The sequence below is a fragment of the Choloepus didactylus genome, chromosome 5, assembly GCF_015220235.1.
Source record: "Choloepus didactylus isolate mChoDid1 chromosome 5, mChoDid1.pri, whole genome shotgun sequence".
Lineage (NCBI taxonomy): Eukaryota > Metazoa > Chordata > Mammalia > Pilosa > Megalonychidae > Choloepus > Choloepus didactylus.
Genome location: NC_051311.1, coordinates 94,856,810 through 94,884,722, shown reverse-complemented (window position 1 = coordinate 94,884,722; position 27,913 = coordinate 94,856,810). Strand labels below are relative to the sequence as shown.

Here is a 27,913-nt window from a genome sequence, read left to right as displayed (position 1 = left end):
TATTCAGATCTCTTCTGTTTGGAGTACGCTGCGCTTCTTGGATCTGTAATTTTATGTCTTTCTTAAGAGATGGGAAATTTTCATGAATTATTTCCTCTATTATTGCTTCTGCCCCCTTTCCCCTCTCTTCTCCTTCTGGGACACCAATGATACGTACATTATTGTACTTTGTTTCATCTTTGAATTCCTGGAGATGTTGCTCATATTTTTTCATTCTTTTCTCCATCTGCTCCTTTGTGTGTAGGCTTTCAGGTGTTTTGTTCTCCAGTTCCTGAGTGTTTTCTTCTGCCTCTTGAGATCTGTTGTTGTATGTTTCCATTGTGTCTTTCATCTCTTGTGTTGTGCCTTTCATTTCCATAGATTCTACCAGTAGGTTTTTTGAACTTTTGATTTCTGCTGTATACAGGTCCAGTGCTTCCTTTACAGCCTCTATCTCTTTTGCAATATCTTCTCTAAACTTTTTGAATTGATTTAGCATTAGTTGTTTAAATTCCTGTATCTCAGTTGAAGTGTACGTTTGTTCCTTTGACTGGGCCATAACTTTGTTTTTCTTAGTGTAGGTTGTAATTTTCTGTTGTCTAGGCATGGTTTCCTTGTTTATCCAAATCAGGTTTTCCCAGACCAGAACAGGCTCAGGTCCCAGAGGGAAGAAATATTCAGTATCTGGTTTCCCTGCGGGTGTGTCTTAGAAAATTGCTCCACCCTTTGATGCCTCGGGTCACTGTGCTTTTCTGTCCAGCAGGTGATGCCTGTTAGCCTATAATTCTTGACTGGTGTGAGGAGGTATGGCTATGTTCCCCCAGGCTCTGAGGTCTGGTTCTGAATGGAAAGGGCCCCACCCCTTTCCTCCTAGAGAAGATAGACCCCCTAGGGGGAGGTCATTAGCATTTCAATGGTCTCGCTCTCTGCTTGTGCTGTCTCCACCCTTCCCTGAGTCACAGCCCTGGAAACTTAAAATGACTGGGGCTTTCTCCACTGAGCCAAAAAAGAAACAGATAGTCCCCTTCAGACCCAGTCAAGGCGACCCTCCGGCTTTCCCAGGTCAGTCGTCACCCAAAGCCTCTGTCTGTTTTTTGGGGCTGCGTACCTGTAGTGAGCAGTTCACACTCGCTACTTAAAACCCCAGTTGGAGCTCAGCTGAGCTGTATTTGCTTGCTGGGAGAGAGCTTCTCTGTGGCACCACGCGGCTCCGCAGCTCGGGCTATGGGGAGGGGGTCTCCCAACCTGGTTCCACAGGTTTTACTTACAGATTTTATGCTGTGTTCTCGGGCATTCCTCCCAATTCAGGTTGGTGTATGATGAGTGGATGGTCTCGTTTGTCCCCCTGCAGTTATTCTGGATTATTTACTAGTTGTTTCTGGTTTTTTGTAGTTGTTCCAGGGGGACTGCTTAGCTTCCACTCCTCTCTATGCCGCCATCTTGCCTGCCCCTGTCCCAGCTTGGGTTTTGAAGTTGGATGAATTAAGCCTCGAATTCTGGTAGTGCCTGTTAACAGCTGTGTGACTTTGAAAATCCCTGAGCCTCAGTTTACCAGTATGTCATGAATGCATTCAGATGTCATCTTCATGATAGATCTGTCCTGAGAATTAAATAAGATAATCCGTTTAAACTACAGCACCAACACATTGTAAGGGCTTAATAATTGTTTGCTACTGTAATGATAGAATATGCTTTGTTCTTTTGAACTATTTGAGCTGATTTCTCAGAAATAGACATATTATTTAAAGGATATGAGGGCTTGCTAATTCCATCATAATGTATGTGAATATCTGTTTTATGTTGGGTTCTAAAACAAGATGGTGGCCAATACAGGTATGGCCCAAATATGAAGTATGTGCCATTTGGAGGAGAAAACAGACATTACCTTAGATAATTAAGTTTACATAGAGTGTTGCAGAAGAGGATGCCCAGATGGTAAGGAAATATAGACTCCTTGACCTTGAGAGTTCTCTAGCTATATCCAAAAATGCCACTGATATAGCAGCAGGCGTTTTTTTTCTTTTCTATACATAAACTGTAGTGCAAAGATGTTTACTCAAGCATTGTGCAAAGAAGCAAAAGGCAGCTTGAAAACACAACCTAAAAACTCTGCTCTGATTAAGATAAACTATGCCAAAGTCAATTTAGATCTTTCCATTTCTGTTAAGAGAAAGCAATTCAAAAACATTCATATTCAATTTTGTAAGATTTTCAGAATATCTGCATGCTTTAGAGGGGTAATGTCCCCAAATAAAAGGTGACCTTCACACTGTACATTTCTATTTGTGTTGTTCTTTCATAAAGGTGATTCACCAATTCATAGATCAGAAATGTATTTTTTTCACTTATGGGATTTTTCTTAATGCTTTAAGAGCTGTCCTTTTGACCACTTTTTGAATGTTCTTAAAGCAGCACATGAAAATTCTTTATAGTTGCATATGTCATACATGCATGGATAATTTTACGTGATAGACTTTCAAGAACACTCTGATGAAGAAAGGGCAATAAAATGTAATCAGTGTTGGGAACAGACTACATTATCATTACAATTTCCAGGTTACTGATCATTGATGGGAAGCATCACGTGGCTGTCATTTTTATATCTCCTGAATTGATGATTTTCAACTAAATCTTACTCCATATTTCAGGAGCAATATAGCTGGAGGCAGAGATAGTAATACAACATTATTCTCTCCAAAAAGATATGATAGATCTTTAAGATAGGGACCATACTCTGTGACTAGACATAGATGTGATTGGGTAGAAGGTCACCTGATCATCTGACTTAGAGGATTATTCGAATTGTTTATCTATTGCTACCACAAGTACTTATCTCATGGTCCTTAGCAGGGCCGCCAGGCCCCCTGCAGTGCTCGGTGTTACTTTGAAATGGCTGAACTGTGGAGAGATGAAGGAACCAAGCTGAAGTGGCTCAGGGCTGTATCCGTTTATCTCCCAATATGGAACTAGCTCAATATTTGAAACAAGTTTCACCATACCTTAGCACCCAGGTGAATATATCCAATTTAGTTGGACTAAATGCTTATGTTAAACTACACTGTCCTATAGGTTTTAATGAGGCAAACAAAATCAGTGATAGTTACTCTCTGGTTTTATTAGGATACTATCACACTGAAAAGGAACCTAAAAACAGTGCATTGGAAGGACTGGAGCCAGTAGGGGGTATTCTTCAGTTATTGAGGCAAGACTGTAATTGGTTACCTGAAGAAATCTCTTATAGACTGAAAGTGGTGAGAAAAATTTAATTAAGGGGAACATTTACCATGCCCTTTACTGCTACATCCGTGAGGTCTTCCAGTCCAGGTTGCAGTTTATGGTTCATATTGTTAACTGAGAATTGAAGAAGATCCTCTCTTCCTAAATTTCCCCTTGTCATTCTTTAGAGCCATTCTGAGATTTGCTTCCAACAAACCCATGGTATTTTCTGCTAAGGTTTGGCCAATAAATTCTAGTTTTTGCAACAGTTTGTTGTATAAAATTAAGACCTATTGTAGAAAGGAATGTAAAGAGCTCAGTCTCTGTCTCGAAATTTCTCAAATCTTAAATTAACTCAATCTGAACTTCCTTATCTGTTGAACCCTTGTCTTGTGCATCTCCAATCCCAGACTAGGTTAGATAAAATGAAACTCAAATCTGGCCAAAAATTCAGGTATCTGCTTTTGGAGAGTAATTTTCTCTGTGATAAAAATGATTTGTTTTGCTTTATGTTTTTCCTTGCAATTTTATTGAGATATATAGTCACATACCATACAACCATCCAAAGTATACAATTAGTTGTTCACAGTATCATCGTATGGTTGTGCACTCATCACCAGAATCAATTTTTTAACATTTTCATTACTCCAAAAAAATAATAAAAATAAAGATAAGAGTAAAAATAAAAATAAAAAAGAGTGCCCCAAACAACTCATCTCCCCTGTTATTTATTTACTTTTTGTCTCCATTTTTCTACTCATCTGTCCATAACCTGGATAAAGGGAGTAGGAGCCACAAGGTTTTCTGCAGTCACACTGTCACACAATATAAGCTATATAGTTGTACACTTGTCTTCAAGAAACAAGGCTACTGGGTTGCAGTTTAATAGCTTCAGGTATTTCCTTCTAGCTATTCTAATACACTAAAAACTAAAAAAGGATATCTATATAATGCATAAGAATAACCTCCAGAATGACCTCTTGTCTCCATTTGGTATCTCGCAGCCACTGAAACTTTATTTTGTTTCATTTCTCTCCCCACTTTTGATCAAGAAGTCTTTCTCAATCCCACAATATCAAGTCCAGACTCATCCCTGGGAGTCATGTGCCATGTTGCCAGGGAGATTTACACCCCTGGGAGTAACATCCCCAGATAGGGGAGGGCAGCAAGTTCACCTGCCAAGTTGGCTTAGAGAGAGAGGCCACATCTGTGTTTTGCTTTATTTTTTGAGATGTTGTCAAGCTAAAGAAATTTTTCAAAAGTTTTGTGGATAAAAAAGTCAGGGAATGGAGGAGAGTTACCCTATAAAATGATTAACTTATCTATTTTTATGATGTTCCTTTCTTGTTTGTGTCTCTATTTTACATTATACCCTAATACTTGAGGTACTTTTCCCATTCAAATAACAGAGGTAAAATGGTCTTATTATTAAGAAATTAGCCAAAATTACAATGTATAGATTTTAACAAAGAACTTAAAAAGTCTTCTCCATTTTCAAATGTTATGATCATTCATTTAAAAGCCTAATCTTGTATTTTTTTCTTTTTATGATTTTTTTATTTTTTCTTAGATATTTTATATCATTTATTGAGCACCTCAGTATACCCAACAATGAGCAAAATATTTGAGGAGATATAAAAAAAGTACAGTATGCCAACTATGCTTTCAGTTAATGTATCCTTTGTCAACAAGACTTGCATTTGAAAGCATTAGATATGAAAGACAGTATATTTAAAAAGTCCTAAACTAAATAGAGTAAAACTCCAAAATGAGATTTCCAGCCTGTTTGGAGCCCAAATGACCATCTCTCTATTTTGTGATTCTTAACCATGTCTATTAACAATTATCAATAAATACTTGGATATCCATGATTTTATATATTAGTCACACCCCAGTGAGGTTGATAATATTAGTTCTGTTTTATAGATAAAGAAATGGAACACTAATATTCTTCCATTAATTGTGACAAAGGCAATATACCAAAGCTAAATGTCAATAAGAGGGGGATATAATGGAGGGGTTATCAGATTCTTGTTGTTGGAATGGTTGTCTCTCCTTTTTATTTTTTTATTATTCTTTGTTTTTTTCTTCTTCTTTTCTCACAGAAGTGGAAATGTTATATAGATTGTGGTGGTGAATGCATAATTATGTGATTATACTGGGAGACATTGATAGTTCATGTAGGATAGACTGTATGGTATGTGAATAAAACTTTTTAAAAAAGAAAGAAATGGAACACTAAAGTTACGTAAAAAGTAAGTGACAGAACCAGAATGTGTATCCATGTCTTATAACTCCAAGTCCTTTCCTCTGTCCAATATCACAACTGTCTGTCAACACCACTGCTAGATGTATGGATGGATGAAGTGAATGGTTAGATGGGTGGGTGATTATGACTGGAGAGCAAATCTATTTTATTATTCATATGTAATCAATTATCATCCTTGACTCTAAATTATTGATATCTGTTGGAAGCAAGAATTTTCCTTCCTAAAGGAGGAAAAAACTTACCACTCTGATGTTACTAGAAAAGTAACTTTTATGTTTAAGTTGATTATTTATAAATTTCTCAGAACACTATATTAATGTGCTACTATTTTCTTTTAAAAACTAATTATATTCTTCCACTTGAGTTGTTAATATTATTATTTTCAGCTAATTGATTTTTGTGTTTTAATTTCATGGTCTTATATTTTTATTTCAAGTGAGAATGTTTTGAAAAGGACTTTGATTAATAAATTAATTAAATTTATAATAAAATAATCTCTATGCCTACATTAATAATTTAAATGGACTTTATTATCATGTTATAAGACTGTTATTTATTAATTCAGGGAAATAATATGCATTATTCAATAATCTGTACATATATTCCATGATTCCCAAAATGAACTTCTCTTTGTTTAAATAATATATTTTAAATGCAAAACATTATAATGGTCCTAAATTCTAGTTGCAGCCTCAGATTGTCAAACTGGAAGAAAGGGTTTTCAAAAAATTTAGGAAAACCAGATTTCCTAGCACAGATTCAGCTGAGCTTGTAATATACGAAATGACCAGTGGATTCAGTTTCCTTTTTGACACAAAGTTCTAAAGAATTTACTCTTACCAGTCCCACAATGTCAATGTAACTAACTTTACACAGGACATAACTTCATTGTGTGGTGCCTCTTACATATGGGACTAGAGTGGCAATTAGGGGACACTCGAGTAATATTAGTAATATTTCTAATGAAGTGCTTAAAAAGTAGAATCAAATTATAATTGTAACAATGTTTTTGAACTTTTAAAATCAGGTTTGTGGGAAAGAAGTACTGCAGCCTATAGGACTGTTAGGATCTGAAGTTATATATATAAAACAAACAAAATGCACATTCTAGGCAAAGTAGTTTCATAGATACAGACTTTTTAATATAAGATTCCAACCTGAATATATGTAACAGGGAAGAGATATATGGCAATAATGCATCTTATTTTCTGACCTAACTATAATTTTGAAATTAAACTGTATAAACCTTCAGAGGAAAGCTCTTTGGGTCTACCCAGAGGTTACATCAGAATTCAAGTAGTCCAAAATAAACAAAATGGTCAGAGGAAGTGTCCCTGAACCTCAAGAAAATCTGAAGGTGCCTGCATGGAAATCTATGGATTTGGAAGCATGTGTAGCATAGCCTATCATGTAATATAAATGAAGAGAGGAATGGAATGTTAACTGGCCAAGTGAAGGTGTTGATATCTCTTTATGAACACTAGATCCAGCAAGATGAAGACAGAATAAAGACGAAAGTGTCACCTATTTACTATACACTAATATTTTTCAAAGAATATTTATTGAGCCTTTTCTGTGGGCATCTAGCAATGGTAAGTGTGCTTGTGGAGATTTCAGTATAGTGGAAGTGGTCCTTCAACTTTCCTAAAAGTAAGGATTCTTATGTTTATGATGCCCTGACTTGATAACTTCAAATATATATGATAAATAGTAAGTTACAGCTTCTCTGTATTGACCACTACTTTATAAGATAAAGGAAGTAATTTATTTAATATTTACAATGACACTGTGAAGTTGGCAGTTCAACTCTTCCCATTGTATAGATGAGGAAACTGAGACACAGGGAACTTAACTAACTTGTCCAGGGTTAAACAACTAGTAAGTATCCAAGCAGGGGTTTGGCTTGAGGTAGTGCAGCTGCAGAGCTTATACTTTCAACTACTAAAGGGAAACTGGATATGTGGGGCTTAATTCTGTTTGATGAGTAAGATCTGGTATAAATACAAATAAAATTAATTGAGGAAAAAAGTATAGCTTATCTTAAAACTTATAATAAACCTCTTCCCAAAATACTGGGTATGGTCAAAATAAGTTGTAAGGAGAATTTTATATTTTAGAAGACATAGATATGAACCATGACCAGAGAAAATATGGTGCATCTGGCAGGAACATGAGTGATCTCTACAAAGAAACAGTTGTGATGCAAAAGGAAAAGTTATCTTGAAAAAAATATAGCAGAGCCCTAAAGAGATTAGATTTGAAAGGACATGTTATGAAGGGTTACCATAATAAAAGAGCCATTTTATCTAAGGAAAGAAAAATATAATAAAATATATGTAGCCACAGTGCTTGAAGAGAATGATGATATAAAGGGGGTAGGAAGATATTAGGTAAAGACTTTGCCATGATAAATGAGTTTGGGTTACTAGATCTACTCAAGTCATAATTCAAGGAAGTGAAAGAGCTAGAAGATTTATTTAAGAAACATTGGTTAGCTACCTCAATGCACTAGAGCCAGAATACTTTTAGGTAATAATAATAATGCTAATATATATTAAGCAGTATCTTGTGCTGTTATAATTTATTACATTTACTTTTTATGACTAAACTTTTAGGATATGTGCTATTAATGTCACTATTTATAGATGAAGAAACTGAAGTTTGAGAGGTTAAATATCTAGTCTAGTCAGGCAGCCATAAGTGATTGAATAGATTTCAAATGCACGTAAATTCAATCACAAAACCCTGAGACTCTGTGAGTCTCTAAAACAATCGTCCCAATGTACAAACTGAAAAAAGAAAAAGGTTAGATTTCAGAACTTGACTTAAATATCCAACAAAATTCTAAACTGTTATTAAACAGTTGCTTAATATAAAGTTGCATAATAATCACTAAGCTAAATCCATGTACTTTAGGATAAGTTGATAATTTGGGAGGTAAGGGTAATATTACTCTTTATGGACTGTATCAGGGTATTTGGTGTTGTTTATTGACTAAAGTGAAAAGAAGGAGTTGTGGATGAAGATTCATATTATTAAATTGTATCTAAAATTAATTGATTTGGTAGTAATAAATTGGTAGTATTGGGGGGAGGAGTGGGGCTAGTAGCAAGCTATAATGAGAAACAACAGGTGTGTCTGTAGCCCTATCCTAGTCAATATATTTACTTTTAAAAAATCAGTTATTTGAATGAGAATATAATCAGCAAGTTTTTAATATTTGTGTGTATCAAAACACTGGGAAGAATTAGTCCACATGGTTTCTTCACACAGTTAGGATTCCAAAAATGAAAAGAAATGAGTTGACCCAAAAAAGAAGAGATGTAGAAGTCGTGAAGGTAACTGCATAAACAAGTGAGACCTGACTTATCAAGAGTTGGTTTATAAATAAAACACTTAGAAATGTAGTTAGTTACACACATCACACAAATTAGTATTGTGACTTTGTCTCCCCCAAAATAGTGATTAACGGCTTTACCCCAAATGGTTTGTTTCAAAGAAAGGAGCTCATATTTGTGATGTGCTCTGTACTTATTAAATCCTATTCAGGATACTGTGTTCTGAGGATCATTAAAAATATGGAGTGCGTTCAGAAAAGGACAACAAGAATGGGTGAATGGTCTAGAAATCATGTGATGCAACACTACTGAAGAAATTGGGAATAGTTTTCCTGATGAAATAAATAGAACATGCTATCTACCTATTAAGTGTTTGAAGGACTACCAGGGATTATTATAATTGCTTTTACAACTCCAGATTATTATAATTACATACAAAATTCCAGAGTTCAGAACACCAAAGGGTGTAAAGTGATAGTGTTAATTGCATCTCAATTTAAGGAAGACCATATTAATAAAAATTGAATATTACCTCCTGCAGTTGTAAGCTTTCCATCACTCGAATTGTTTGTATGAGAGCCTGCCTCTGCCCTAATTTACCCAAGTGGTTCCTATTCTGTTAGTAAACCTCTCTGAGCCTCAGTGAGAATGATACCACGCCCTGCCTCACAGGCTGCATGTAAGAATTGGAGGAGAAACCATGTATTAAAGGCTTAATGCAGTCCCTGGCACATATAAATGGCTCAAAAATGATACCTATTTTTATTACTAGGCAACCAGGTTCTAAATAAAATAATGTAGACTAGGAGCTATTCTCATATAGAATGGATTAGACAACTCTAAATTACCTTCCAAATGATAGAATCTACAGTCCTATGACTCAAACATTGTGAAGTCAATAATTACACTTCTACAGTTTTCTTAACTATACTTGCATCATGGTTATGAATACTTTGAGGAAGAATGTTGGTCTTTCTGATCCACATATAAAATCTTAATACACTAATTTATATGTAAGAGTAAAATGTCTGGGAAATAATCTATATAAAGTAAGTTGATTCATTTAGTATCTGTGTGACTCAGGTATCCCCAAATTCCTACACTCTCATTTCAGTTAAAAGTGATACATACAAGAGCTTCTATTGTCATCTCAACTCAAATGTTTAATATCAGTAGTCTTTGGGATTGTCAGTTTTTCTGAAAATATTACACGAAATACATAAAAATGCAAGATGATATCTAATCAATATATAATTTGTGAAACATACATTATGGAATCATTTACAGTACATTGGGGCATGTAAATCACTTTTGCAGGATTCCAAATCCTTACAGAGTAATAGTTCTTGATTTTCTCTGCCAGAAGCTGAAAAGGGGAAAAAACAGTAACTTCTAATAAGTGAAATTATCTTTTATTTTGGAATTCACTCAGACACAAGTACCCATACTCACATCCTCTAGACCTACTATGAAGCGCTTCCAAGATTTTGTGAGTGGTAGCCCTTAATAGACAACAAAATATTCTCTGTAATTGAAAAATAATTAAAGTACAAATTAATTTCAAACAGTCTAATCTCAGGAAGTTGACTCAAAGGAACATGTAAATTACAAGTCAAATAAAATTAGTTAGAAGTAAGTCAAAGAAGTTTATTTGAAGTATAGATTTATGATGAATTTGAAGTAAGAATGTTTAATATAGCTGACCTTCATTGCATACTTGGCATGTACCAGGTATCATGCCAAAATTATGACATTTTATATTTGCATGTATAATTATATTATATATACTATGTGTAATTTAAATTCAAAATAATCTTAAGAAGTCAATATAATTGTCTGTAGAGTGACTGGGTGGGAATTCAGAACTATAAAATAAGAGTTATAAGGTAGAAGTTGGTTTTCAATTTGGTGTATTGCCGTTAGCTAAGGTGTAAAATGGCTTGCACTGCATAAAAACTATTACTGTTTAATACTTTGCTCCTCCATTTAACAATTTCCACAATTAAATGAAAAGAGTAAAAATAATATTTTGTATTTATGTGGCACACGTCTCCATGGAGCTCAAAGGATTTGGTTGACAGGGTCTAAAAATGGCTTTATCAGGGACAACAGGAAACCAATATTATCAGAATTATTTTGCAGGTATTGAAATGGACACTGAGTTCATATGTACCTACTAATGTGACCATTATGCAATCAAAATGATACTGATGGCTTCCTTCAGCCATAGTCGTGGTCAGCAGGCACCATACTAAGGAATCATAGGACTTTTATTTTATTTTTTTCGTAACAGAGACGAACTGAGTGACCAAACAATATTTTGAGCACTCAAAATTGAACTAATTACTGAAGTGCTGTAGTAATATTTTGTATTATTTCATTTTGCCCTGGCAATATTGAAATGTTATACACTATTTTTTTATGAAGTAGCTCAGTTGCAAAAAATTATTTGCCAAGATAATTGTAATTCTAAATATGTTCTAATGCAATAAAACAAATTATTTAATGAAATGCTAAATTTTTTCTGTTAAAAAAACAGTTGTTCTGTAATGTGAAAAAGCAAGCATTAAACTACAACCCAGAACCCATGAATCTCGAAGACAATTGTATAAAAATGTAGCTTATAAGGGGTGACAATGGGATTGGGAAAACCATAAGGACCACACTCCCCTTTGTCTAGTTTATGGATGGATGAGTAGAAAAATAGGGGAAGGAAACAGACAAAGGTACCCAGTGTTCTTTTTTACTTCAATTGCTCTTTTTTACTTTAATTATTATTCTTGTTATTTTTGTGTGTGTGCTAATGAAGGTGTCAGGGATTGATTTAGGTGATGAATGTACAACTACGTAATGGTACTGTGAACAATCGAATGTACGATTTGTTTTGTATGACTGCGTGGTATGTGAATATATCTCAATAAAATGAAGATAAAAAAAAAAGAAAAAAAAAAAGAAAAAGCAAGCACTGTATTGGGAGTTGAGGTTTTTAATGCATGGTTGCTTCTTTCAAAATGGGAAACACTAATCTATAAAATGATGAGATAGTGAATCTAGGAAGGTTTCTTAACTTGATCCTCCCTGGTAAAGTAAGTAGTTATCTAGATAATGGATTAAACGTGTGTGTGTGTGTGTGTGTGTGTGTGTGTGTGTGTGTGTGTGTGTGTGTGTGTGTGTGTGTTTTGTGTTAAGTGAATTGAAGAGATAATTGCCCCATATTGTATTAGTGGTTCTGAAATGTTAGCATGTCTCAAAAACACCTGGAGGACATTTTAAAAATACAATTGCTGGGACCCACCTGCAGAGTTTTGGTTCAGTGAATCTTGGATGGGGCTCAGTAATTTGTATTTCTATAAGTTCTTAGATGATGCTAATGATGCTGGTTCCTGGACCAAAGTTTGAGAATCAGGGTATAGTCAGTCAGACTTGCTATTATCCTTTACAAACAAAGAAATAATTATGTCTAGCCAGAAATTACATGCCTCCTAAGCCATGTATTTTAGAAGATTCAAGTTTGAGAGAGAGACTGAGAAAGAGAATGGAACTAAACTGTCTTGATTCAAACAGAAAGTTTTTTAATCTGGCTAAAACTTCATGCCATTTCTAACTTGTAATTCTGTCTACTCGATCAGTTTGCATTGCATTCTAATATTCTTTCAATAAATATTTATTGAGCAATTATTATGCAACAGGGACTTGCATGCAACAGAGAAAAATAAAGAAATGATTTCTACTTTTGTGGAGCTTCATTTGCTTTAATATACTTAATATGTATTTAGTTTTGTTGCATATTTCTTTGGAAATTCATTCAATTTAATTTCACTTATATTCTCCTTTCCATTTTTCTTTTCCTAGCACATAATGAGAACTTCTAAATATTTGCTTATTTGTGTGGCTTCTGTATCAAGGTTGGAAGAGGGTGACCAAGATGATTTTGACTGTTAATGGGACTAAGACTGAGCCATTGATAGTTAGGGGTCTTTGAACTGAAAGCCGTTCCTTAATGTGGTAGGAAAGAAAGGCATGGAACAGCTATTTTAGTGAAATTGAATCATGCAAACTGCGCCTATGCGAAACATTCACTTTATTCAACTTTATTGATTCATTTGCTTTTAATTATTAACATATTTTACCCATCATATTATAAAATATTTTCCTAAAAACAACAATAATTGGAATGTGGTAAATGTGTCAAAATAGCAACTCTCATATACTGATGATAAAAATGTTATTACAGTACAATTTTACAGTGTAGAATAAAAGCCTTAAAAACATGTTCATGCTTTTTTTTTAAATTAAGTTTTCTTGATATATATTCACATACCATACAATCATCCATGGTGTACAGTCAGCTGTTCACAGTACCATCATATAGTTGTACATTCATCACTCCAATCAATTTTTGAACATTTTCCTTATTCCAAAAAGAATAAAAATAAGAATAAAAATAAAAGTAAAAAAGAAGACCCAAAGCATTCCATACCCCCCACCCATCCCACCCTATTTTTCATTTAGTTTTTGTCTCCATTTTTCTACTCATCTGTCCATACACTGGATAAAGGGAGTGTGTTCACACTTTTTGAACCAACATTGCCATAGAGCCAGTTTATAGAAATTGAAATAAGGACGTACACAATGATTATACTCTCATATTTACCATAGTATTAGTTTAAATAACGAAATATTGGAAACATAGTTTAAATGTCTCAGAGGAGTATCAGTCACATATATTGTGTTCTTTCTCCAAAATTGCATCCCATTTAACCACTGAAATTATAGTTTATAAGATAATTTAATTATATAATTAAATGTTTATGGTACAAGTTAAAAAAATCAAAACTTTTTTCAATTTTCTAACTCTAAGTAGGTATAAGAAAATTACTGGAAGGAAATATACCAAAGCTTAATATTGGAACTTTCTGGATTATAGGTTATTTCTTTCTCTTTGCACTTGCAAAGTGCCAAGTATTTACTTGACAAATTCCACCTAGAAAGCATGTTATTTTTATTATAGGAAAAAAGTGTTTTTTGGTGTCTGTGTGTGCAACACCATCCATGGAGTATCTTCTTAGGAACTATATGTGGATCATCTAGAATTTGGGACTGACAATCATGGTTTGACTCTGTATCATTGTGTAACCAAAATTATTCCTATATTGTATTTTACCATACTTATAATTTCCAGTGTTCCTTGATAGGTAATGACTTGTTCTTTAAGTTCCAGTGTTTCCGTTTATCAGATGAAAAGAAAAGAGAAGAATAGATGTCTGAATGGAACCTGTATTGAGTGTTCCATAAATTCTGAACACTGCCTTCCCTCATAAGCACAGTATTGTCTCATTTTATAAGCATTTCCACAAAGATACTGTGAGAAAACATGTGTAAGAAAAGAATTTTCATATTATCCATACTCGCATCAATGGCTAAATCCTCATGATATTAATAATAATAAAAAGCACTTTCACCATGCTTACCATGTGGCCAGGAATTGTTTTAAATGTTAAACCTCCCTAATATCCTACGAGATAGGTACTCTCCGTTTTATAGATGGGAATCACTTCAATAACTTGCCCAAGGCTGCACAGCTGGGAAGAGGTGAGACCAGGAATCAAACCCAACCTGCATAACTCCAAAGTCTGCACTGTTTCTCAAAATTGTATCCACTGCTCTTACTTTCGTAATTCTACTTTATCTACTTCTGGCAAGATGGAAAGAAAAGACCCTCAACTCATGACTGTGGCTTTACATGAAAACATGTTCCTTTCGCTGCTGTCAGTAGTTTGGTGGCAGGGTCCCTGAATTAAGATCCTGCTCCTCATCACCACATGCCTAACCGAGGACTCAGTGCGTGAAGGAGCTACCACTCTGCTTTTCAACATCCATCACAAATTCCCAGCTGCTCCATTTCATTATTGGTGATGTTAAGATATCAGGGGAGTGTTTGCTTGTAAAAGTAGCCCTGTACTTTTTAGTAATTAAAGGGAAACAATGCATCATATCTGAAAATGTATCAGTGACACTGAACTGAAATTGTTTTGGATGACTAGTAGTTTTAGTAGAAGATTTCCAAAGATATTAGCAGTACAACATAATAGATGCTTACGGGAGTATTCCTTTCTTAGGTCTTCTTAAAATATATTTTTCTTCCCTTATGAGATAGCATATAGCAATTAATTGAAGTTTTAAAACTTCAAAATATAGGTTTATTTATTTTTGCTTACACAGTTGCAACCATAGGGAGGAAAAGGCTGGAATAGAATCCATGCAAATAAGAGTATAACTTGAAGTAAATTGCAGTCTTTCTGTGGTATTCTGTATTTTCCAGTTTTGATTAAGTAGGCTTTGTGATTATAATGGCAAAACGTTTGAACACCCTTACAGCTTCCCATGCAAGTTTTGTATAAAAAATCTTAAAGTAATGCCTTATTAATTTAAGATCCATAATTCTTTGTTCCTTTTGGTCAAGATACTTTGTCTATTCTTGAAGAAAGGGCACAGCCTGGCTTCCCAGTGTCTTGCAAATTTTCTGTATGCAGTAAGAAATCCACCATTTCAAAACATGATTCCCAAAGTGTGTGTTGTGTGTGTGGATGTTTTCTGTGTGCTTGAACATTTGGAGTTATATTTTTTATTCAGTGAATATTTGGGATGATTTCATAATTGGAGAGAATAACAATTTGAGGAGATTGAAAATGCTCAATATGAGCTGAATTGAGGAGTTCCTCTATTCCATTGAACCCAATATTGATGAATTATCATTTTTTGGAGTTTTCTGGTATTACTAGACAGCTAGGTTTTTCTCTCAAATATGGATTTTAATGGCTTTTTCCAAAGAATGCCTTCCTATGAATAAGGCCTTCTCTGTGAATGCATATTCTGAGGATCCCCATTTTATACATACACATACAACACACAAGCACAGAAACATGTAAATAAATAAAGAAAAAAATGAAATACCTGGTCCAAAGTCAGCATTGTTTGTGAAGTTCCCTCTAACTCCTTAAGGTAGAATTAATGTCTTCTCCATTTGTCTTCCCATGAAGTTTGGTTCATTCTGCTGCTGTAGCACTTTTCACATTTTATTAATGCCAGTTCAGTACATCTGCTGCCTCTGTTAGAATATGAACTGCTTGAAGGCAAAGTCCATCTCTTATTTATCTCTATCCCTTGTGCTTAGCACAATGACTGACATAAATTGTGGGTTTTTTAAGAGTCTGTTGTTTATTATGACTTTGGAAATGCCAACAAAAGTGTGGCTGGTTTCCCAGAGATGACATATGCAAAAATTAGCTTTTGAAGGACTCTATAACAATTCAATTCAAGCAGAAGCATGGACAGAGGGATGCTTATAATAACACCCATTTCATGTTTAGGGAGTGGAATGCCTGGAGGGCTAGAGAGTTAGGCACTGGCAGAAAGTGACATACTAGGTCTGTGTTATGGTATTCTGTGGTCAAGGGTGATGGATGAATAGCATCCTACTGGAGGTTACTGGAGCTGGAGAGACTGATTAGCATCTGAGGATGCTGAGAATTAACATGATGTATCTATGTTTTGTGATCAGAGAGGGAAAACAAGGGTAATAATCTTTAGTCCTTTGACTCTCAGCCTAAAGACCGAACTGTTCTTTTGATATAAGGAAATATTTTAAGGGGATAGGAGGAATAAAGAGGAGGAAGACTGAAAAATACAAATTCTTTATTCTTTAAGAGCTATCTAGGGTGGAATTTCATTTGTTTGTTTCCTTGTATACTGAGAAAGCATTTTCTTCTACTTTGAAAGTCTAGTAGACTTGTAACTTTAAAACAGTAAGGTTATACTAAATTTCCCCACCTGGGGAATTAATGATATTCTCACAAGTACTGGGGCTACCAATTTAGAAGGTTGAGCCCTCAATCTTGGGGCTTGCCCTTATGAAGTTTGTTACTGCAAAGGAGAGGCTAAGCCTGCTTAGAATTGTGTCTAAGAGTCACACCCAGAGAAACTCTTTTGTTGCTAAGATGTGGCCTCTCTCTCTAAGCCAACTCTGCAGGTGAACTGACTGCTCTCTTCCCTACATGGTACATGACTCCCAGGGGTGTAAATCTCCCTGGCAACGTGGGACATGATTTGTGGGGATGAGCTTGGCCCTGGCATCATGGTATTGAGAAAGCCTTCTTGGACCAAAGAGAGGAAGAGAAAGGAAACAAAGTTTCAGTGGCTGAGAGATCTCAAGTGAGAGTTGAGAGGTCATTCTGGAGGTTATTCTTATGCATTATATAGATACTTCTTTTTAGTTTTTAGTTTACTAGAATAGCTAGAAGGAAATAGCTGAAACTACAGAACTGCAATCCAGTAGCCTTGATTCTTGAGGACGATTCTATAACTATATAGCTTACACTGTGTGACTGTGTGATTGTGAAAACTTTGTGACTCTCACTCCCTTTATACAGCATATGGAGAGATGAATAGAAAAATGAGGACAAAAAGTAAATGAATAATATGGAGAGATGGGGAGTACGGGATGTTTCCAATGTTCTTTTTAACTTTAACTTTTATTCCTGTTCTTTTTTGAGTGTGGTAATGCAAATGTTCAAAAATTGTTGTGGTGACGAATGCACAACTATATAATGGTACTCTGAACAATTGATTTTACACCATGGATAATTGTATGGTATATGAATATATCTCAATAAAATTGAATTAAAAAAAACAGTAAGGTTTTAAGAACCAAATTAACTAAGAGCTAAATGTTATTGAATGCTTAATATAGACACAAATCTTAAGATCATTACATGTATCATCTCATTTAATACTGTAAAACACAGTGAAAAAGTAATTGTTCTAGTTGCTAATGCTGCCAGAATGCAAAACACCAGAGATGGATTCGCTTTTATAAAAGGGGGTTTATTTGGTTACACAGTTACAGTCGTAAGGCCATAAAGTGTCCATGGTAACACATCAACAATCGGGTACCTTCACTAGAGGATGACGAATGGTGTCCGGAAAACCTCTGTTAGCTGGGAAGGCACATGGCTGGCATCTGCTCCAAGTTCTGGTTTCAAAATGGCTTTCCCCCACGATGTTCCTCTCTAGGCTGTAGCTCCTCTTCAAAATGTCACTCTCAGCTGCACTGAGTTCCTTCTGTTTGCTAGCTCATTTATATGGCTCCAGTGATTTAATTTAGACCCACCCTGAATAGATGGGGTAACACCTCCATGGAAATTATCCAATCAGAGTCATCGCCCACAGTTGGATGGGTCACATCTCCATGGAAACACTCAAAGGATTCCAATCTAATCAGCACGAAAACATCTGCCTCACAAGATTGCTTCAAAGAATATGGCTTTTTCTGGGGGACATAATACATTCAAACTGGCACATTCCACCCCCTGGACCCCAGAAAAACATATTCTTTCCAAATATAAAATACATTCATCCATCACAATATCACAGAAACTTAAATTATTTCAGTAACAATAGTTAAGTACAAAGGAGGGACATTCATAGGATAAACATTCCCATTGCCATAAGGAGAAACAGTAAGGAAAACAGGGTTAACAGTACCAAAACAGTTCCTAAAACCAGCAGGACAAACTTCATTAGATTTCAGTCTGAGAGTCATTAACACAACAACATTGCATCCTTGGGGCTTGAGAGAGCAGGAGCCTAACCCTTCCTAAGGGCCCTTTTGACAGCCCTTTCCTCTCCAAATGCTGGGGTGAGTTCTCCAACATATCCACACATTGGGGAAACCACTTCTTGGCCCCACCCTCCTCAAACATCGGGGCAGCACCCGGATTCCCTTCCATCTCCAGGGCACACACTCAACCCCTTCAGAACAGTGGGTGGCAGCCAGGCTCTCCCCAATTCTCTGGGAATGTGTTCCACACTCTTTGGGACCTGGGGTGGCAAAACTCTTCCATAGCATTGAGGTGGAATGCCCACCCTCAACCTCCGGGGCAAACTTACCCTTTCCATGTGTGTGGGCCACTCCGCTTTCCCAGCCCAAGGCCTCTTGACTCCAGACCTCAACCTCCATGGCTCTGTCTTTGTAGATATTTTTCCTTCAAATTGTTCCTTGTCTGTCTCCTCCAGTCCAGATCAGCAACAGCTCTGTCTGTAAAGATCTCACAAAAATTCTTTTGGCTTTGCATGAAGCACACAGGGGTCAAAGCCATCAGACAATAATCCTTTCTGCTTAACTCCTTTTCCAGTCTTGGCTTGTACTGAAATGGTGGCTGGGTTCCATGTTTGGTTACATCCACACGTTGGGCTATAGCTTCTGGGATTCCACCCCCTGGAAGCCCGTAATTTTCCAAGCCATCAGCTTCTGGTTTCTTTGAACCCAAAGTTCAGTTCTAAGTTTATCTGTGTCTGCTCGCATTTTACTATAAGCTGCAAGGAGAAGCCAGGGTACGTCCTCCACACATAGTCTGGAGATCTCTTCAGCTAAGTATTCCGGGTTGTTGCTCTCAAATTATTCCTTCCATCTGACACCGGGACTCAATTTTGCCAAATTCTCTGCCACTTTAAAACAAGAATCGCCTTTCTTTTTTGTTGTTTGCAACAACACATTCATCATTTCTGTTCAAGGCCTCGTCAGAAGTATCTTTATAGTCTGTATTTCCACAAACAGTCTCTTCAAAGCAGTTTGGGCCTTTTGTATCAAGCTTCTCACAATTCTTCTGGAATCTTCCCCTTATCCATTTAAAAAGCCATTCCAACATGTTTGGTATTTGCAAACTCAGCAGCAAAAGCACCCTACTTCTCTGGTACCAAAATCTGTTCTAGTTGCTAATGCAGCCAGAATGCGAAACACAAGAGACAGATTGGCTTTTATAAAAGGGGGTTTATTTGATTACACAGTTACAGTTGTAAGGCCATAAAGTGTCAAGGTAATGCATCAACAATCAGGTACCTTCACTAGAAGATGGCCAATGGCATCTGGAAAACCTCTGTTAGCTGGAAAGCATGTGACTGGCGTCTGCTCCAAGTTCTGGTTTCAAAATGGCTTTCTCCCAAGATGTTCCTCTCTAGGCTTCAGCTCCTCCTAAATGTCACTCTTAGTTGCTCTTGGGGCATTTGTCCTCTCTTAGCTTCTCTGGAGCAAAAGTCTGCTTTCAATGGATGTCTTCAAACTGTCTCTCATCTGCAGCTCCTGTGCTTTCTTCAAAGTGTCCCTCTTGGCTGTAGCTCCTCTTCAGAATGTCACTCTGAGCTGCACTGAGTTCCTTCTGTTTGCTAGCTCATTTATGTGGCTCCAATGATTTAATTTAGACCCACCCTGAATGGGTGAGGTAACACCTCCATGGAAATTATCCAATCAGAGTCATCACCCACAATTGCATGGGTCACATCTCCATGGAAACACTCAAAGGATTCCAATCTAATCGGCACTAAAACATCTGCCCCACAAGATTGCATCAAAGAATATGGCTTTTTCTGGGGGACATAATACATTCAAACCAGCACAATAATATTATCTCAGTTTTTGACAAAAGAAAAATTGGCTTTGTTATTAAATGATTTGCCCCAAATCACATAACTGGAGAAATAATGAAGCCAGGATTTAATTCCATGGAGTTTGGCTCCAGATATTTTGTCTCTGGCTACTGTGTTATACTAATTCCCCAGTGCATCTTTAGGCGGTGTTAATAACCAATTACATGGTGATAGTAAGCAGAGTCCTCTTTACTAAGGGACGCTTGGTTGATTCCAGATACCCTCTAGCTCTCCTGGGATTATTGGGTGTGTTCCTGTATACAGGGCTCTTGTAAACCTTCAAGCTATTGTGGGCATTCAATCCTTCTCACATGACACTATTGCGATAGGCTCTGATTTCCCCTGATTCCTTCCTATCCACCTCCAATTCCTTCTTCACACTGCCACTAATGTGATTTTTCTAAAATGCTGTTCTGATCATCAGTTCCCTGCCTTCAATGACTTCCCATTACTTTTTAGAGGTTTTAAACTCCTTAATGTGGTTTATAAGCTTCTTTCTTGACTGTACTTACTACTCCTGCCTCCTTTCTTTCCATTCTCACACTCCACACCAAGCACCTCCAGCTCCGTTCACACCTATTGCCTGCCCTAGCTAGAGCACTTCCCTCCCTGTGTCCCACACCAAGCAGCTCATACTTCTGGACATTTTCTGTAGGAAGCTGTCCCTAAAGTCTCAAATTTAGGTTACTTTCCCTAGATATTCCAGCAGCATTTTCTATCTCCTTGTCATGAAACATCACGCATTGCGAGAGCTTGGTTATTTTTACCTCCCACTTGACTGTAAGCTCTGGGGTTGCAGGGCTGGGACTATCCTCTTTACCCTTGTATCTCGGACACCTAGTACATAACAGGAGCTCAGATATTTTGTTGTGTGAATGAAAGAAGGCAGATATAATTTAAAATTGGTCACACATAATGCCCTATTTTAAATGCTTGACAAATATAAATTCATTTAATCCATACAACATCCCAATAAAGTACATACTATTATTGTAGCCAATGCAGTGGAAAAATTGCTCAGCAAAGAATTTAAATAACTTTCCTAAGGTCACACAGCTAATGAGTAGCAATATTGAGATTTGAACCCAAAGAATCTGGTTTTAGAGTGTGGCCTCTTTATCAATGTTACACTGCCTCTGTGAAGATTAAGGGGCAATAGATCAGTACGACTAGGTGACAGTTGTCACCTTCAAGGCATTCACAAAGAGGAAAGACACAAAAGTTGGTTTTTGATACCATCTCTGTCACTGACAATTATGCCATTCTTGTGATCTCTCTGTGTCTTAATTATTGCAAAATTAGAAAGCTGTGGATTGAATGATCCCTAAGGTCTTTGTTCTTTAAATGACAATGATTTGAACCAACACCTTCTTTATGCCATTGGGAAGAATGTAAAAATTGAAAAGAAATTACCAAATGTCTGTGAGTTAAATTAGGTATCCTAGGTCCCATCCATAGATTTCTTCACCCTCTTATCTCCACTGTTTGCGAAATTCATAATCTCATCCCATTGCCCTCTAATCAGGAAGTTGGACTTGAACAAGGCTGCCAGATGGATGAACTAAATAACTAACCAGCTTAAAGCCACCTAAGAAATTGAAGTGAGTCTCCACTGATACAGTTAATTTGGCATACAGTTTCCAATAATAGTAAATTCAATGAGAAATATGGTCATTGCGTAGACCTGTGGCTAGCACACAGTAGGCATTCAGTAAATATTGGTTTCCTAGTTACCCCATATGGGTTTTATTTTTCCCTTGAGTGTTCAATTATATCACCTTTTTCTTGTCTTTAACAACTCATAAAAGGAGAACTAAAAAGCATTCTAGCTAATTTGGTATATGTTACTGTAATCACCGTGGTATCCAGGCTCTTAATTGAAAGCAGACAAATTTATAGGAAGAAAAATGTATCCTTTGCTCTCTCACTTCAGGTGTGCCTTTGTAGAAATACCTCCCTTCTGTCCTGTCTTGTCTTTCATCAGTAGACGCTATTTTCCAGTGTGTTCGATTAGGAGGGTAGGTGTGGTTTGATCTACTCCGAGGGAATCAGCAAGTTTTATTAAATATTAGACACCCTCATCTTTCTTTCTCTGTTATGGAATTAAGCTGTATCATGCCTAAGAATGAATGGTAAATAATGTCAGAAGAGAGGAGTGTTACTATATTCACGTCACATGTTTTTTGTAACTTTCTTTTAATGACCAATGCCCTTGTGGTCAAGTGCTGAAATTAGTTTCTTCCTGTGAAATAAAAGATGAATGACATTCAAATGTATTTTTTAATGAAAATTCATTTTCATTTATTAAGGGCACTAAGTGTTTAAGTGAATATAGGATATCTCACTTATTGCAAATAAATGAATAGCTTTATTATGCAAATTTTAAAAGACCATCATATTTCATATTATCCAAATTATGTCCACCTAATGACCAAGATTCAATATGACACCCAAAAAATGCACCCAGAGTAGTTGGTTATCTGCCAACAGTGTGAAATTCAAAACAAGTTATTTGTGCATATCTTAGACTTTCTCTCAGCATGTTTCAAAGCACCTTTTGTTGTGAGAACTTTGAAAGCCACAAGAAAGCATTTTAGTGAGTTTTCTTCAATTTTGAAAAGACAAGGGTCTATGGCAACTCATTACCTGAATCTATCATTAATTTTGGCTTTGAGTGTGTACACAGTTTCCTATTTATACTGTTGTAAGGAGTCCTCAGGCATATGACTGCATGCTTGTTCAGGAACACTTGTAATTTTTTAAAAAAAGAGAGAATAAATAAAGTAATGCACCCAAGTCAGTTTACTAAAGATCTTTGCAAAAATAGCAAGCATTTTAAGCCAGGCATTTTCCATGTATTTTCCTGTGAACTAAATTGTATTTATTTAACATGAAAGAATAATCACTAAGTCCTTGACTTAAGGGACATGATTTTTTTAAATTCATAAGTATTTCTGAAAACTTAAATGGTTGTGCATATAAATAAATGTGAGAGTAATCACATAAGCAATGTAATATGCAAATTTCAACATAGTATAAACCATCTTTTAAAAATTCATGTGTTAGTCCCATGAAAGGTTAATTGGAAAGAGAGACATGCTACATAAAACTGTATTAAAAGCCATGATCTTAGAAACAGATTAATTCTTATACAAGGTTTTTAAAAAAATTACCTTCTTTGTGACTTTAATTTTAGAATCGTTCTCAAACCACTTGACCCCTCTTACTTCATGAAAATTTAAGCAACTGAGTGTAATTAGCATCTGTGTGTTATTTGTATATCATTTATTTGTACATATGGGGAATCATGTTATTATAAAATAATATGCTCTTCTTAAAACAATAAGTGATAGAGATTTGTTAAAGAATTACTGCAGGCATGCACGGAATTGAGATATGATAATCATTCAGAATATATAACAGTCTGCACCAGGAATGTCCTTTGAGTTTCTTCAGTAATTCAGAGAGAAGACAAAACTAGAAGCAATTCTAACACTTTATGCATATGAAAATGTGATAAAGTAGTCAACCATGCCCTCTGAGAAGTAGACAAGCACATATAGTACTATCAAATCCCACTTGAAACTAAATTTTAGGTCTTGAGAACATTATAATCTATATGAGTAGATTTTATCAATCTGCTTCAAGCTTGACACCTCTGGGTTCCAGGAAACCCTCCAAAGTATGTGTATCAGTTAAGCTTGGCTTTGACTGCATTCAACAAAAAAACAAAATAAAAATAGCTCAAATACGGTAGAGGTTTATTTCATCCACATGTAAAAGGAGTTCAGAGTTAGTATGACAACTCCACAATGTTATCACAGCTCCTATTTTCTGTTCGTCGTTCTCAGCTTGTGGTTTCCAAACTCAATAGTTCCAGCTATTGTGTCCATATTCAGGGCTCTGCTAACCCTTCCCTTTTAAGAAGAATTTCCTGTGGGCACATACATACTTCTGCTTATATCTCTCTGTCCAGAACTCAGTCAAATGGTCATACCTTGCTGTGCAGATAAAGCTGTGATCCTTTTAGCTGAGTACATTGTCTAGGATTGTAGTACCAGGGAAAAAAGGGAAATGGATATTGGAAAAAAAACAGCATGAAAAGCAAGGGTCTAGAACATAGTCATGCCATGGAATGCATGCAGTGCAGGTTCATTACATTACAACTTCACTGTACTCTCGCAAGCATTCATATGATTCATTATTCCCCTTCTAGGCAACTTTATGAGGCTGAATTGTGTGAAGAACAGATGGCAGTGGCCATTCATATCCAAACTGAGGATATACGGTCAAATTCAGGAAAGCCAGGAAAAAAGTTAAATAGATGCTCTGAACATAACCTGAAAAGTCAGAGAATGTCTAGGGACATTGAGAAATAGCAGTAGACACACAGCTAGCTTTGGAGAGCCCCTTCAGATAGAGACTAAATTTGAGACTCGGTGGCAGTTGAACAGAGACCTTGCAAACAGTGGCTCCCACGCGAAGAAGCATATTTGCATGTTTGGGGATGCGGTGGCAGTGGGAAGGACCGAGAGTCACGTGACTCTTTCCTACTGTGACTCATACAGAGAGACTACACTGCATGAGCAACGGCGTTTTTGAAATGGAAAAGGAAGTAAGTAGAATGAAAGATGGAAGAAAAACTTACTGGAAAAAGAGGAAAAGTAGAGCAAATGTGTTTAATTATTCTTTTCAACTGTATGTTGAAAATGGCCTTTTGTTTCCTTTGCAAAAGCACACATTGTACTGAAGGAGTCTGAAATTTAATACGTAGTACAATTGAGTCCATAAATACGCTGGCATTTTTGTTTACCTTGCTCTGCAGTTTATAACACATGACTAATATATTGTGTCTAAGTAAGAATTTGATCAGTATAGTTATTTATCCTGAATTATGGTCATATTGCTTGGATGGTAGCATTGTTGATAGTAGTCAAACTGACAGTTAGAAATTATAGAATTCAAGAGAGTGGCCATAATTCACTTTGATATAGCTGCAATTCCACAAAAGGAATTTCATTCTATTAAAAAAAAAGGAACTTATGTGACATTTATTTTTTGTGTGGCTTTCTTTTAAATTCCTTCAATTTACTCAATAAGACAAATAAAATAGAACCCACTTGGCCAGCACCTACATACTTTTTCTGAGGAAAAAAAAAATTCCTTCAACCTACTGATGATCAGTAGGAAGTGATGCGTATGTGAATTTTAAAAGTGTATGGAGATGAACTCTTGGCAACTGTGTATATAGATCTGATATCAAGATAAAGGTCTGGCTATTTCATGATGAAGGCCTGGTATTAGTTGTAGGTTGTAGATGGCTCTCTAAAAAGCCTCCATATCAAGGGAAGGAGATGAGGCAGTTACAAGGCTTATTAAAGGCTAGTCTATACCCACACTACCCAGTATGGGTGCCACTAGTCACATGTGTCTACTGAGCCCTTGAAATGTGGCTAGTTTAAAATAAGATGGGCTTTCAAAGACTTAGTATGCAAAAAAGAATGTAAAATATTCCACTGAAATATTTTTATTGATTACATGTTGAAATTATAATATTGATATTTTGAATTAAATGCATTATCTTATCAATATTAATTTCACCTGTATATTTTACTTTTTAAATGTGGCTACCAAAATTTTTTAAATTGCATATGTGGCTTGCATTTATGGTTCACATTATGTTCTGTTGCACACTTAGTGCTTATGTTCTGTTGCATACTTAGTGCTATTCTATACTTTGACTCAAATTTGCTAGCTCATTTTTGATGGAATTTATGATGGAGAATCAGAAGACATCTGATTCAGAATTAACTTAGAGATGTAATTTGTTATAGTAGAAAGAACATGGGCCTTTGGATACAGCTCTGCTCCTAACTAGCTATATGGCCCCAGGCAAGTTATTCAACTTCTGTGAGCCTTGATTTCTTCATCCATAAAATGAGAATCATAACACTCACTACACAGGGTAATTGTGAAGATTAACTGTGAATGTAAAGAGCTTTGTAGAATGCCTGCCACGTAATTTGCACTTAATAAATGTTAGTTACCATCTTTCCTTTCTGTGTGACATGTAACTGCTAAAAGAGACAGAATTGATCTGACACACTGTAAGCCTCAACAGGAGAAGAGGGTGATGTGTGGGGAAGGGGTGAGAAATAAGAATAAGAATCAGGGTCATTGTCTCACTGAAAAGAAAAGAAAATCCTTCCGAGATTAAAAAAGCAACTGAGAATTAACTATAGCTTCTTTTGAAGGACACAGCAAGAAACTTTCTTCAAATACAGAAAAAATATATAAATATATGTATTCCTCAGTGGGCTACATGAAACCGTATATACAGAACTATTTTATAAACTAGAATGCACTGGTTTAAATATGAATAGTAAGTTGTTATTACTATCTTGTAATTTTACATCCACTTGAAAGAAAGAGTGAAAGTGACAAATGAAAAACAGAGCAACTCTAGGAAAAGAAAATAAGATGACAATGAAAGAAGAGAAGAAGGATATAGAGCGGCTGGAGAGAATTTGCCAAAGATCAAACAGGACATAAACACCTAGCTAGCATATACGGACCAGTTTCCTTCTTTCTCATCCTTGACATGTCTCCAATGCAATGGTCCCTATTAGCTCCCTCACTGTTCCACTTCCATTTCCGTAATCTGACACCCATCTTTTGCCCATAGCAAAAATCTTAGCTCCCATGTTAAATTTCAAGCTTGTCTCCTCAAGGTCTCCTTACCTCATCTCTCTGCCAGACTCGAGTGCTCCTTTCCTGCCTCCTTCCCGTCCCCTCCCTACGCTTTTACCCAGCACTACTGAACTCCACTCTCTACCACCATTAACCACCATTAGCAATATCTTCTCTACCTCTTCCAACCTCAGAACTTTCTTTTGGGTAATCTACATAGCACTCAGAAAAGGCTAAAGGACAAATCTATGTTGCTTCATCATACCACATAAACTCTGTCACATGCATCCAAATTTGACCCATCAAATTATTGAACATTGAATATCATTGTTGGAAATTTGGTGAGTCCAAATCTTTTAAAAATGGGTTGAATCTAGTTTACACTACTATTCTGAACAAAGTTATATTTTTGAAGTGATGGACTTAGAGTTGCAAATGCTAACAATTCTGCATCATTTAGAAAACTTTGCATTGCAAGCAAAGGACAATCCAACTAAAATAGCTTAAACAATAAAAAGGATCTATTATCTTATATAACAGAACAGTCCAGTATTTGGCACAGCGTGGTCCAAAGCTACAGTGACATGGTTAGAATCCAGTTTTTCCATGTACATTTCATTTTTTCATCTAAGTTTCATTTTTGGACAATTCTCTCTTGATGGCCACAAAATCACTGCCAATAGGTCCCAGAGCTAAAATTTCTGGTTGAAATGCAGAGCAGATTAATGAGATTTTTTTTTCTTCCAAGTCCCAGTAACAGTTGCATTGTCTCTTACTGACATCCCTAAATCAATCACTGTACCCGGGGGAATGAGCCATGTTGATTGGCTAGGAATTAGATCACCAGAGGACCCAAGGACTAGGAGTGAGGGAAGAATTGATCCTCAAGGGGAAAAATGGAGTGCATTTAGCAGGAAAGAGTAATGGGTGGTTTCTCAAG

General features: G+C 36.1%; 1 protein-coding gene and 1 pseudogene across 1 annotated transcript in view; one reads left to right on the top strand and one right to left on the bottom strand.

Moving 5' to 3' along the window:
* Positions 1–3,322, bottom strand: part of LOC119534764 — a 95,005-nt pseudogene extending 91,683 nt beyond the window's left edge.
* MAGI2 (membrane associated guanylate kinase, WW and PDZ domain containing 2) overlaps positions 1–27,913 on the top strand; it is a 1,506,415-nt gene that overhangs the window by 128,343 nt on the left and 1,350,159 nt on the right.